Genomic DNA, 14,221 nt, shown 5'->3' with positions numbered 1-14,221 from the left:
AATGCTGGGAAGATGGCCACCTAAGAACAGCTCAGGACTTCAGCTCCCAGTGAAAGTGCAGAGGGTGAGTGGACGCCGCATTTCCAGACGAACTCTTATTGCCCACAGACCAGGAGATACCCAGGCAGAGGGGTCGCCAGCTTCGCAGTCCCAGCCGGTGCGGCTGTTTTGGCCCCCGCGGGGCTGATTCCGCCCGCGCGGCTGCTGTGACCACTCCCTGTTGCTGCAGTTCTCCGTACAAAAGCCACTGGTCTGGGAGCCCTCTTAGCTGGCGAGCAGAGCCCTGAGACAGCAGAGCTGCCCAGTCAGCTGAAATAGCGAGTCAGGCCAGGAGATTCCTAGGCAGAAAATCCGCCAGGAGCCGGCGCCGCAGTTCGAGCCGACTCCGTGAGTCGCAGCACGGGAGATCCCGGCGCCTTTTCAACAAGCGACCAGAACGCGGGGTCGTTCAACTTAAAAGAAAAGACTCTGAGTCAGGGAGCCAGGTGATCAGGCTCGGTTGGTCCCACCCCTCCACCCCCAACAACAACGAAAACAAAAACAGTAATTGGAAACCCTCTGGGTTGAGCCCTTCAAACCAAGCACAGCTGAACCGGGACTGTTGGGCTCCGTGGGGGAGGGGCTTCCGCCATTACTGAGACTCTCCACCGCTGGGGAGGCAGGCTGCCGTTGCCGAGGCAACCCGCCGTTGCCGAGGCAACCTGCCACAACAGAGAGAGTCCACCATAACAGAGGCGGGGCCACCATTGCGGAGACAGTTCTAACTACGCCCATATAAAAAGGACTACAGGGAAGAGCTCAGGGCAGCTGGGCGGAGCCCACAGCAGCTCAGCAAAGCCCCTGCGGGCAGGCAGAGGCTAGGTGTGCTGCTAGCTGGGCAGGTCCGACCTGAAAGAAAAATCAAAAAAGGCAGTAGTGCAACGGAAACTCATAAAGCTCCAACTTCCTGGGACAGAGACAGACAACAGGTGGATAAACCCACAAAAATGGGAAGAAACCAGCGTAAAAAGGATGAAAACTCCCGAAACCAGAACACCTCTCCTCCTAAAAGGGATCACAACTCCTCACCAGCAAGGGAACCAGACCGGATGGAGAAGGAGGGTGATGAAATGACAGAATCAGACTTCAGAAGGTGGGTAGTAAGAAACTACAATGAGCTAAAAGAACATGTTCTAACCCATCGCAAAGAAAATAGGAACCTTGAAAAAAGATTGGACGAACTGCTGTCGAGAATGGACAGCATAGAGAGGAGTATAAGTGAATTGATGGAGCTGAAAAACGCAACACGAGAACTTCGTGAAGCATGCACAAGCTTCAACAGCCGAATTGACCAAGCAGAAGAAAGGATATCAGAGGTCGAAGATCAAATCAATGAAATAAAAAGAGAAGGCAAGAACAGAGAAAAAAGCGCAAAAAGGAATGAACAAAATCTTCAAGAAATGTGGGACTATGTGAAAAGACCTAATCTACGTCTGATAGGTGTACCTGAATGTGATGAAGACAATGAATCCAAGCTGGAAAATACTCTTCAGGATATTATCCAGGAAAACTTCCCTAACCTAGCAAGGCAGACCAGGAAATACAGAGAACACCACAAAGATATTCCTCAAGAAGAGCAACCGCAAGGCACATAATCGTCAGATTCACCAGGGTTGAAATGAAAGAGAAAATGCTAAGGGCAGCCAGAGAGAAAGGTCAGGTTACCCACAAAGGGAAGCCCATTAGACTCACAGCAGATCTCTCAGCAGAAACCCTACAAGCCAGAAGAGATTGGGGGCCAATATTCAACATCCTTAAAGAAAAGAACTTTCAACCCAGAATCTCCTATCCAGCCAAACTAAGCTTCATAAGTGAAGGAAAAATAAAATCCTTTGTGAACAAGCAAGCACTCAGAGATTTCATCACCACCAAACCTGCTCTACAAGAACTCCTGAAAGAGGCTCTACACATATAAAGGAACAACCAGTACCAGCCACTCCAAAAACACACCAAATGGTAAAAGAGCATCAACACAATCAAGAATCTGCATCAACTAACCAACAAAACAGCCAGGTAGCATTAAAATGACAGCATCAAATTCACACATAACAATACTATCCCTAAATGTCAATGGACTAAATGCCCCAATCAAAAGACACAGACTGGCAAATTGGATAAAAAGCCAAAACCCATCAGTGTGCTGTATCCAGGAAACCCATCTTACATGCAAGGATACACAAAGGCTCAAAATAAAGGGATGGAGGAAGATCTACCAAGCAAATGGAGAGCAAAAAAAGGCAGGAGTTGCAATTCTCATCTCTGATAAAATAGACTTTAAAGCAACAAAGATCAAAAGAGACAAAGAAGGACATTACATAATGATAAAAGGATCACTGCAACAAGAAGAGCTAACGATCCTAAATATATATGCACCCAATACAGGAGCACCCAGATACATAAGGCAAGTTCTTAATGACTTACAAAGAGACTTAGACTCCCACACAATAATAGTGGGAGACTTTAACACCCCATTGTCAATATTAGACAGATCAACCAGACAGAAAATCAACAAGGATATCCAGGACCTGAATACAGACCTGGAACAAGCAAACCTAATAGACATTTACAGAACTCTCCACCCCAAATCCACAGAATATACATTCTTCTCAGCACCACATCACACCTACTCTAAAATTGACCACATAATTGGCAATAAATCACTCCTCAGCAAATGCAAAAGAACAGAAATCATAACAAACAGTCTCTCAGACTACAGTGCAATCGAGTTAGAACTCAGAATGCAGAAACTAACTCAGAACCGCACAGCTTCAGGACATAGGTGTAGGCAAGGACTTCATGACCAAAACGCCAAAAGCAATGGCAACAAAAGCCAAAATAGACAAATGGGACCTAATCAAACTCCACAGCTTCTACACGGCAAAAGAAACAGTCAGTAGAGTGAATCGGCAACCAACAGAATGGGAAAAAATTTTTGCAGCCTACCCATCTGACAAGGGGCTGATATCCAGAATTTACCAAGAACTAAAGCAGATCTACAAGAAAGAAACAAACAAGCCCATTCAAAAATGGGTGAAGGATATGAACAGATACTTCACAAAAGAAGACATACAGGAGGCCAACAAACATATGAAAAAATGCTCATCATCACTGGTCATCAGAGAAATGCAAATCAAAACCACATTGAGATACCATCTCACACCAGTTAGAATGGCGATCATTAAAAAATCGGGAAACAACAGATGCTGGAGAGGATGTGGAGAAATAGGAACACTTTTACACTGTTGGTGGGAATGTAAATTAATTCAACCATTGTGGAAGACAGTGTGGCGATTCCTCAAGGACCTAAAAATAGAAATCCCATTTGACCCAGCAATCCCATTACTGGGTATATATCCAAAGGATTATAAATCATTCTACTACAAGGACACGTGCACACGAATGTTCATTGCAGCACTGTTTACAATAGCAAAGACCTGGAACCAACCCAAATGCCCAATGATGATAGACTGGATAGGGAAAATGTGGTACATATACACCATGGAATATTATGCAGCCATCAAAAACGATGAGTTCACGTCCTTTGTAGGGACATGGATGAACCTGGAAACCATCATTCTCAGCAAACTGACACAAGAGCAGAAAATCAAACACCGTATATTCTCGCTCATAGGCGGGTGTTGAACAATGAGAACACATGGACACAGGGAGGGGAGCACTACACACTGGGGTCCGTTGGGGGGAAATGGGGGAGGGGCGGGGGGGTGGGGAGGTGGGAAGAGATAGCATGGGGAGAAATGACAGATACAGGTGAGGGGACGGAAGGCAGCAAAGCACATTGCCATGTGTGTACCTATGCAACAATCTTGCATGTTCATCACATGTACCCCAAAACCTAAAATGCAATAAAAAATAATAATAATAATAATAAAAAAAAAAAGAAAAGAAAAGCAATGAAAAAGAATGTGCTGCAATGGATCACAAAATTTTAGCTCAAGTTCTTACATCCAAGACAAGGAAAGAAAGAAAACAAGTGGTTGTCAAATTAGTGCTGTCTAATAAAACAAAGTAGACCATAATGCAAGATTATAAGAAAACTTCATCCTCTAGAAATTTATGATATTTGAGTCAATAATAGGCAGGGTGTGTCGGCTCACACCTGTAATTCCAGCACTTTGGGAGGCCAAAGTGGGCAGGTCACTTGAGGTTAGGAGTTCAATACCAGCCTGGCCAACATGGTGAAACCCTATCTCTATTAAAAATACAAAAATTAGACAGTGTGGTGTTACATGGCTGTAAAAAATAGAGGACCAAAAGAAAGCCCTCTTTTTTTTTTTTTTTTTGGCCAGGAACACTATGTTGAGGAGAGAGTTCTCAAAATTCAAAACAGAACAGGAAGTAATAAAAAATTCAGTGGAAGGATGCAGTGGAATATAAAGCTGAGGAAATCTCCCAGAATGCGGAACAAATGATAGAGTTGAAAATAAAAAATACAACAAAATTGGAGGAGTGGTTTAGAGGTTCTCATATCTTAAAAACAAGATTTCCAGAAGGAAAAGAAAAAAACGAAGCAGAGGTCTGGCAGTTTTTCAAGAACTATTTCAAGAAAATGTCTCAGAACTGAAAGTTTCCAAATTAAAAGGGCCCACAAAATATCCAATACAATGGATTAAAATATCATTACCAAACCATATCATTGTAAAATTTTTAAAACTTTGGAGGAAAAAACAATTGGGAGGAAAAAAATCTACAAGCTTGTAGAAAGACAAAAACAAGTTTCATATAAAATATCAACTATCAGCCAGGTGCGGTGGCTCATGCTTGCAACCCCAGCACTTTGGAAGGCTAAAGCAGGCAGATCACTTGAGGCCAGGAGTTAGAGACTAGCCTGGCCAATGAACATGGCAGAAACTCTCTACTAAACATACAAAAATTAGCTGGGCATGGTGGTGGGTGCCTGTAATCCCAAGAATACTCTGGAGGCTGAGGCATGAGAATCACTTGAACCCAGGAGGTGGAGATTGCAGTGAGCTGAGATCACACCACTGCTCTCCAGCCTGGGCAACAGAGCGAGACCATCTTAAAAAAAAAAAAGAAGAAGAAGAAAGAAAGTCAATAATAAACATCACTACATAAATGTCATTTTAGATGTATTTCGTTATTGGTTTTTAAGTATATTTCAGGCGACTTTAATTAAGTGTCATATAGAGTGGGTTTTGCCAGTAGGATACTAAAATGAGTGATACAAACCCCACCCTCTTCATATATAGAATTTATAAAATGACAAACAAAGCCTGTCTGGTGACTCATAGACCCCTTGTGAGGGAGCAGAAATCACCTGTTGATCATCAAACAGACCACCCAGAGGCAAACCTTCTTATCTGAGAAATTTAGAAGGGAACAAAGAATACCTGGTTGAATCTGGTTCCAGGACTCTTTCAACTTTTATAAGTAACTAAAATTTCTATACTCCTCTGAAATGTCATGCTGAAACTCTACAACCCTAAGCTCCTGCCTTAAGGTTCATAAATACCCCTAAGTCCTCTCACTGAGGCGCTCCACTGCACTCTTTTGCAGCATTCCTCCCTTCCAATAAACTTCCCTTTTTCAAACCTATACTGTTGCTGGTAAATTCTTTTTACAACTCGCTAGTCAACCATTTCCTGGTGCTGGGGTTCTCACACCTCCCCCAGCATCTTGGAAATATCAAGACCCCCCAAAAAAAAAAAAGAGGCTAGGGAGTAGACTTTGTAGGAGGACACTGATAAGAAGATTGCTCTGAAGAGAGTCAGCCAGCATGGGATGACTTGATCTTGTCAACAGGACTCACTACTAGAACGGGAGAAGACTCAGCAGAAAGTCGCTGGGAATTTACCTCTGGAAGTTGAGACTGGGAAAAGAAGATGCAAGTGACTAACAGGAATAGAGATTAAGCCACTAGAAAGAACAATACTGTTACCAAGAAAAATAAAAGTTGTTGCAACTGCCTTTTAAATCAGGAAATCTTTTAAATTGGCCCACCGATATGTCTAGTCTTAAGAGGGCTTTGGAAAGGAGTCAAATGGGATACTTTAAAATCTAGATGTTTTAGATATTTATTTCCTTTTTTATAGGTATTTTTAAAATGTGACTACCTAAATATGGGGGGAAAAATCCTCCCAATATTCCCTTCAAAAAGTTTTCAAGCTTTGAAGACACTCACTTTATACCCAACAGACTTGACCTTAGCACTTTGAGAAGCATTACTGTATTCAGTCCACTCTAGGGTATGAAAAGCAATTCCTCACACTTAATCAGCTTTTGACAATAGGCACTTATGGGCCTGAGTGATCTAAAATAGATTAATGAGGTACTAAAGTACTTTAATAAATAATGGAGCATTTTAAAATTTATTTTTTTAATTCATTTAACTGCAATCAATTTAACAGTTGAAACTCTCCCTCCTGAACATATTGAAAGGCATATTACATTGAGGTTTTATTAATTTACTATGTTTCAGTTCATTTATCATTTATTCATTTTTTTTATTTATTCATTGAATTGAGCTTCACCATACAAATATTGTAGAAATCAATGATTTTATTGGGCTTTATGTGCAGCAAAACAAGTTTTCAGCACATTAACCAGGGAATTTGTAATCTGTGAGCAGGAACACCATTGGCATAATGCAAAAAGATAGTTATCACTTCAAAGAGCATAGGATAGAGACCACTCAAGAATTTTGATTCTATCTCCCTTACAAGGTAGACTTTTTAAAATAATCAGATAGTTGGTAGGAATCCTACATCCTTCTCCTTTTTTTGACTTACTCATCTATTAGTAACATTCCCTTCTCTCTCTAAGAAATACGCTCTTTTAAAATGCATCCCCGACCCTCCTTTCACTGATCAAAATAATAAAGATCTTAATGAACTGAGTCACACCATAGTCCCATATGTTCTCATCTATACTAATAAAGAGTGATGGTGGAATGTTGAGTATTTGTACCCATTGTAAAGAAAATTGTAAATAATATTTGCCAGACTAGGTGGGGGAAGATCTTTTTCCCATGAGATAATAAAGTTTTGGTTGTCATGTATATGGAAGGTTGTTCTTACCTGTTAGAATGACTTAAGTCTTTTTGAAAAATATTTTTCTTTTTAGAGGGTTAGAACTTTGTGAGATTTAACCAGAAACTGTCTTGTCATTTGGGTCCACAGAATCAAGCCTCTTTGGAAAACAGTACTTTAATCTTAAAGCTTGTTTCCTTGCTCAACTCAACTGCCTTAAACCAAAAGAGAATTTTCCAAAGCAATCTAAAAGAAGTGACTGTACTAGCTTGCTTAGCAGTCCACAACTTAAGCAACTGGGCTGATGCACGTATGTCCTGCCTGAGGATCTGCCCCCCGCTGATAGTGGATCAACTATAAGTCATTCTTGCAGCTGTACCATTTCTAAACTCAATATTCCAATTATTTAATTACTGTGCTGTGGTATTAATTCCCAGTGCCTAACTTTTTTTCATGTCTTACACAGTGCCTTATATGTTTTTCAATAAGTATTAGTCACAAGTATGGATGAATAAAACCATCTTAAGTTCCTAGGTACCCCATTCTTATCTAGAGTCCCTGCTTTATGCTCCAATCCCTCAGAAACTGGATTATCTGCCCATCTCTGAGTTTCTAACACCTAGTGCTTGTCTGAAGCCACCATCTGAATGGTTCCTATTACTTAAAGCTCAGATTATTTTCTGTGCTGCCCTGTATTGATATTCTTTACTTTAGAATCTTATTCGGATTTTAGAGACCTTTTCGTGTTTCTCAAGATCTCTCCAAAATTTAATCCTAAGACTTGAAATGCAGCTTTGGACATACCTTTCATGAAATCAATTCCTAAAATCACTGACCCTGAGCCACAATGTTATGTTCAAACCTATAGATTCTGCTTTCTCTACCAGGTCCCTTTACTGAGTCCCTGCTTGCCCTCACCCAATGTAACTATCATGATCCGATGTCTGATTCAAACAGGTTGTTCTTTTCTCACTATGTAAACCAAATACAATGGTTTATACAACCACTTTTAGCAATACATTCTAGTGAATCTACCAACATAAAACACTCAGGTTTAAGAGAAAATTTTCTGCTACCTCATCTCCCATATCAGGCTGAGTATTATCCAGAAAATTACATTTATTCATTCAAAAATACTTATTATGTGCAAGATTCCCTGGTAGATTTGGAGGGTGTATTGCTGAACAGGACAGACGTGGATCCAGTCCTCATGGGGTTCACAGTTGGCCCATTTTTCATGGATTGGTGTCACTACAAATTCATAATTTCTAGGGTAAATGAGCTTTCGGCTCTATCTTTCCATCCTGTGCATTCGTAGACAGTTCTCTCCCACACGCTGCACTGTGGCCTTTTAAAAATACCTTCACTCACTGCAAGTTCTTCCTACTCCACCACACTCCTTACTCTTAGGCCATAGCATCATCTCCTATTTTACAGAAAAAAATGAGGAGTCATCACTCAGGAATTTATTCAAATATTATCTCCCTTCTCGAGCCAGGTGTAGTGGCTCACGCCTATAATCCCAGCACTTTGGAAGCCCAAGAGAGAAGATCATGAGGTCAGGTGTTCAAGACCAGCCTGGCCAACATGGTGAAACCCTATCTCTACTAAAAATACAAAAATTAGCTGGGCGTGGTGGCACACGTCTGTAATCCCAGCTACTTGGGAGACTGAGGCAGAAGAATAGTTTGAACCCAGAAGGCGGAGGTTGAACTGAACTGAGATCACCCCACTGCACTCCAGCCTGAGTAACAGAGTGAGACTTTGTCTCAAAAAAGAAGAAAGCAAGAAAACAAGGGAAAAAAAAGAAGGAAGAAAGAAAGAGAGAGAGAAAAAAAAAGAAAGAAAGAAAGAAAAAATAAAAAGAAAGAAAGAAAGAAAGAAAACCTCTACTTAGGTAAAAGCCAAAAGTAATAACCACCTCTGTTGTTGCTTTTTCTCTTCCCTTCAAACTTTCTGAAAAATGTGTCTCCATGTATGGTTTCTGCATCTGCATCCTCATCTTCCAGTCAGTCTCCCCTTTCCATTATCTCACACATTTCTCTACTGACCCTAGTCTCATGAATGGAATAGAACAATTGTGTTAATAAACATTGTATTTTTCCATTCTTATCTTCCTGGACCTTTTTGATGCATTTGACATCCCTGATACATCTATCACAGTTGAAATGTTCTCTTTTCCTGGAGTTCTTCACTCTCTGGTTGTCTCTCACTTGGTCGATTACTCCTTCCTAATCTGCAGGAAAAAGACTTGTTTAAATGCCTGAAACTTAAATGTTGTTATTCTCCACAGTTCCATTTTTAACTCTTTCTTTCTCCACCACACATTCTTCCTAGATCATGTCATTTATATATATGCAGCTTCAACTACGATCTACAAACTGATAATATCACAAAGGTATATGTTGGATCCTCTATAATAAGAACAAATTAGGTGCTCGCTTTGGCAGCACATATACTAAAACTAGAATGAACGCCCATTCACAACTGCCACTGATACATTGAAGATTAGCATGGCCCCTGTGCAAGGATGGCATGCAAATTCATAAAGTGCTCCATATTTTTTGGTGTTTAGCGGGAAATTTATAGCACTAAAAGCCCACAGGAGAAAGGAGAAAAGATCTAAAATTGACACCCTAACATCACAATGAAAAGAACTAGAGAAGCAAGAGCAAACAAATTTAAAAGCTAGCAGAAGACAAGAAATAACTAAGATCAGAGCAGAGCTAAAGGAGATAAACACATGAAAAACCCTACAAAGAAAACAGTGAAACCAAGAGCTAGTTTTTGAAAAGATTAACAAAACAGACAGATAGCTAGCCAGACTAATAAAGAAGGAAAGACAGTGCAGTGATTCCTCAAGAACCTAGAAATAGAAATTTCATTTGACCCAGCAATCCCATTACTGGGTATATATCCAAAGGATTATAAATCGTTCTACTATAAGGACGCATGCACACAAATGTTCACTGCAGCACTGTTTACAATAGCAAAGACCTGGAAGCAACCCAAATGCCCATCGATGATAGACTGGACAGGGAAAATGTGGCACATACACACCATGGAATATTATGTAGCCATCAAAAATGATAAGTTCGTGTCCTTTGTAGGGACATGGATGAACCTGAAAACCATCATTCTCAGCAAACTGACACAAGAACAGAAAATCAAACACCACATATTCTCACTCATACGTGGGTGTTGAACAATGAGAACACACGGACACAGGGAGGGGAACATCACACACTGGGGTCTGTTGAGAGGAAACAGGGGAGGGACAGCGGAGGGTGGGGAGTTGGGGAGAGATAGCATGGGGAGAAATGCCAGATATAGGTGAAGGGGAGGAAGGCAGCAAATCACGCTGCTATGTGTGTACCTATGCAACAATCTTGCATGTTCTTCACATGTACTCCAAAACCTAAAATGCAATAAAAAATAAAGAAGAGAGAAGAATCAAATAGACACAATACAAAATAATAAAGGAAATATAAACACTGATCCCACAGAAATACAAACCACCATCAGAGAATACTCTAAACACCTCTACGCAAACAAACTAGAAATCTAGAAGAAATGGATAAATTCCTGGACCCCTACAGCCTCCCAAGACTAAACCAGGAAGACGTCGAATCCCTGAATAGACTAATAACAAGTTCTGAAATTGAGGCAGTAATTAATAGCCTGCCAACCAACAAAAAGCCCAGGAATAAACGAACTCACAACCAAATCCTACCAGAGGTACAAAGAGGAACTGGTACCATTCCTTCTGAAACTATTCCAAACAATACAAAAAGAGGAAATCCTGTCTAATTCATTTTATGAGGCCAGCATCATCCTGATACCAAAACCTGGCAGAGACACAACAAAAAAGAACATTTCAGGCCAGTATCCCTGATGAACATTGATGCAAAAATCCTCAATAAAATACTGGCACACCAAATCCAGCAGCACATCAAAAAGCTTATTCACCATGATTAAGTTGGCTTCATCCTTGGAATGCAAGGCTGGTTCAACATTCGCAAATAAAAAAGCACAATCCATCACATCAACAGAACAAAAACCACATTATTATTGTAATAGATGTAGAAAAGGCCTTCAATAAAATTAAACACCACTTCATGCTAAAAACTCTCAATAAACTAGGTATTGATGGAACGTATCTCAAAATAGTAAGAGCTATTTATGACAAAACCACAGCCAGTATCATACTGAATGGGCAAAAGCTGGAAGCATTTTCTTTGAAAACTGGCACAAGATAAGGATGTCCTCTCTCAGCACTCCTATTCAACATAGTATTGGAAGTTTTGGCCAGGGATTCAGGCAAAAGAAAGAAATAAACGTATTCAAATAGGAAGACAGGAAGTCAAATTGTCTCTGTTTGCAGATGACATGACTGTATATTTAGAAATTCCCATCAAATCAGCCCAAAATCTCCTTAAGCTGATAAGCAGCTTCAGCAAAGTTTTAGGATACAAAATCAATGGGCAAAAATCACAAGCATTCCTATACACCAATAATAGACAGAGATCTAAATCAGGAACGAACGCCCATTCACAACTGCCACAAAGAGAATAAAATACCTAGGAATACAACTTACAAGGGATGCAAAGGACCTCTTCAAGGAGAACTACAAACCACTGCTCAAGGAAGTAACAGAGGGCACAAACAAATGAAAAAACATTCCATGCTCATGGATAGGAAGAATCAATATCATAAAAATGGCCATACTGCCCAAAGTAATTTATAGATTCAGTGCTATCCCCATCAAGCTACCATTGACTTTCCTCACAGATTTAGAAAAAAACTACTTTAAATTTCATATGGAACCCAAAAAAAAGCCCACATAGCCTAGAAATACTTAGAAAAAAGACAAAGGCAGAAGACAGCATGATACCTGACTTCAAACTATACTACAAGGCTACAGTAACCAAAACAGCATGGTACTGGTACCAAAACAGAGATATAGACCAACACAGACGCCTCAGAAGTAATGCCACATATCTACAACCATCTGATCTTTGACAACCCTGACAGAAACAAGCAATGGGGAAAGGATTCCCTATTTAATAAAAGATGTTGGCAAAACTGACTAGCCATATGCAGAAAACTGAAACTGGACCCCTTCCTCATACCACACTTATACAAAAATTAACTTAAGATGGATTAAAGACTTAAACATAAGACCTAAAACCATAAAAACCATAGAAGAAAACCTAGGTAATACCATTCAGGACATAGGCATGGGCAAGGACTTCATGACTAAAACACCAAAAGCAATGGCAACAAAAGCCAAAATTGACAAATGGGATCTAATTAAACTAAAGAGCTTCTGCACAGCAAAAGAAAATATCATTGGATTGAACAGTCAACCTACAGAATGGGAGAAAAATTTTGCAATCTATGTATCTGACAAAGGGCTAATATCCAGAATCTACAAGGAACTCAAACAAATTTACAAAAAAAAAAAAAACCATCAAAAAGTGAGTGAAGGATATGAACAGACACTTTTCAAATGAAGACATTTATGCAGCCAACAAACATATGAAAATATGAAAAAAAATGCTCATGATCACTTGTCATTAGAGAAATGCACATCAAAATCACAATGAGATACCATCTCATGCCAGTTAGAATGGCGATCATTAGAAAGTCAGGAAACAAGAGATGCTGGCGATAATGTGGAGAAATAGGAACACTTTTATACAATTTGTGGGAGTGTAAATTAGTTCAACCATTGTGGAAGACAGTGTGGCAATTCCTCAAGGATCTAGAGCCAGAAATATCATTTGAACCAGCAGTCCCATTACTGGGTATATAGTCAATGGATTATAAATCATTCTACTATAAAAACACATGCACACATATGTTTACTGCACCACTGTTCACAATAGCAAAGACCTGGAACCAACACAAATGTCCATCAATGATAGACGGGATAAAGAAAATGTGGCACATATACACCAGGGAATACTATGCAGCCATGAAAAAGGATGAGCTCATGTCCTTTGCAGGGACATGGATGAAGCTGGGAACCATCATTCACAGCCAACTAATGCAGGAATAGAAAACCAAACACTGCATGTTCTCACTCATAAGTGGGACCTAAACAATGAGAACACATGGACACAGGGAGGGGAACATCACAAACTGGGGCCTGTCAGGGGGTGGGGTGCTAGAGGAGGGATAGCAGGGGCTTGGGGGATGAAGGGATGGAGAGCATTAGGAGAAACACGTAATGTAGATGACAGGTTGATGGGTGCAGCAAACCTCTATGGTACATGTATACCTATGCAACAAACCTGCACATTCTGCACATGTATTCTAGAAATTAAAGTATAATTAAAAAAAAAAAAAGAGAAGAAGAACAACAAATTAGGGAAATCATACACATCAACTATGAAAAAAAGTTATTCTATGATAACAAGGAAGCATAAACAATGACTCTGTTTAATAGATAAGTGAATGGCTATAACCTCACCTAATCTCTAAGTAAAGTAGAAAAATATTTTTATCTTTCAATTCCTGCCCACCCCTATCTGCTGTAATCCAAGGAGTTCACGTGATTCAAATTGGACTTAGTTCTTATTAATACTCTAAAGCAGGTGTCCCCAAACTATGGCCCGCAGGCCACATGCAGCCCTCTGAGGCCATTTATCTGGCCCCCTGCTGCACTTCAGGAAGGGGCACCTCTTTCATTGGTGGTCAGTGAGAGGAGCACAGTATGTGGCGGCCCTCCAACGGTCTGAGGGACAGTGAACTGGCCCCCTGTGTAAAAAGTTTGGGGACACTGGTCTAAAGCAATGTGTAGAAACTTGATGTTTTTTTCATGATCTTTTGATCAATAATCTCACTTTTAGAATTTTATCATAAGATACAGAGAAGTGGTCAATAATCATCAAACTGATAAAGGATACTGTCTTGACTCCTTCATGGGACTTACAACAGGGGTGCCTCATTTACTCAGCCTCCCTTGCAGGAGGGAGCACGTAAGTGAATGAGTGCAGGAACTGGCCAGCTGCTTTGGTGTTGGCAGGAGCAAACTCTGCTCACTTGGGTCTCCTTTGCTTCCCACCCCTTGCAGGAAGGAGCTCACACGTGAGCAAGTACAGAACCTAGCTGCTTTAGCAATGGCAGGACTTAACTCCATGGAGTCCCACAGCAGCATTCAGGTCGGT

General features: G+C 40.4%; 1 long non-coding RNA gene and 1 pseudogene across 8 annotated transcripts in view; one reads left to right on the top strand and one right to left on the bottom strand.

Annotated features, from left to right (window-relative positions):
- LOC141585622 (uncharacterized) overlaps nt 1-14,221 on the bottom strand; it is a 998,130-nt gene that overhangs the window by 923,136 nt on the left and 60,773 nt on the right. The gene's annotated exons all lie outside the window — the stretch shown is intronic.
- On the top strand, nt 9,514-9,611 carry LOC120368350 (U6 spliceosomal RNA; annotated as a pseudogene).

This window comes from Saimiri boliviensis, chromosome 9, assembly GCF_048565385.1.
Source record: "Saimiri boliviensis isolate mSaiBol1 chromosome 9, mSaiBol1.pri, whole genome shotgun sequence".
Classification (NCBI taxonomy): Eukaryota; Metazoa; Chordata; class Mammalia; order Primates; family Cebidae; genus Saimiri; species Saimiri boliviensis.
Note: the sequence above shows the minus strand (reverse complement) of the source record. Positions and strands in the feature narration are given on the sequence as shown.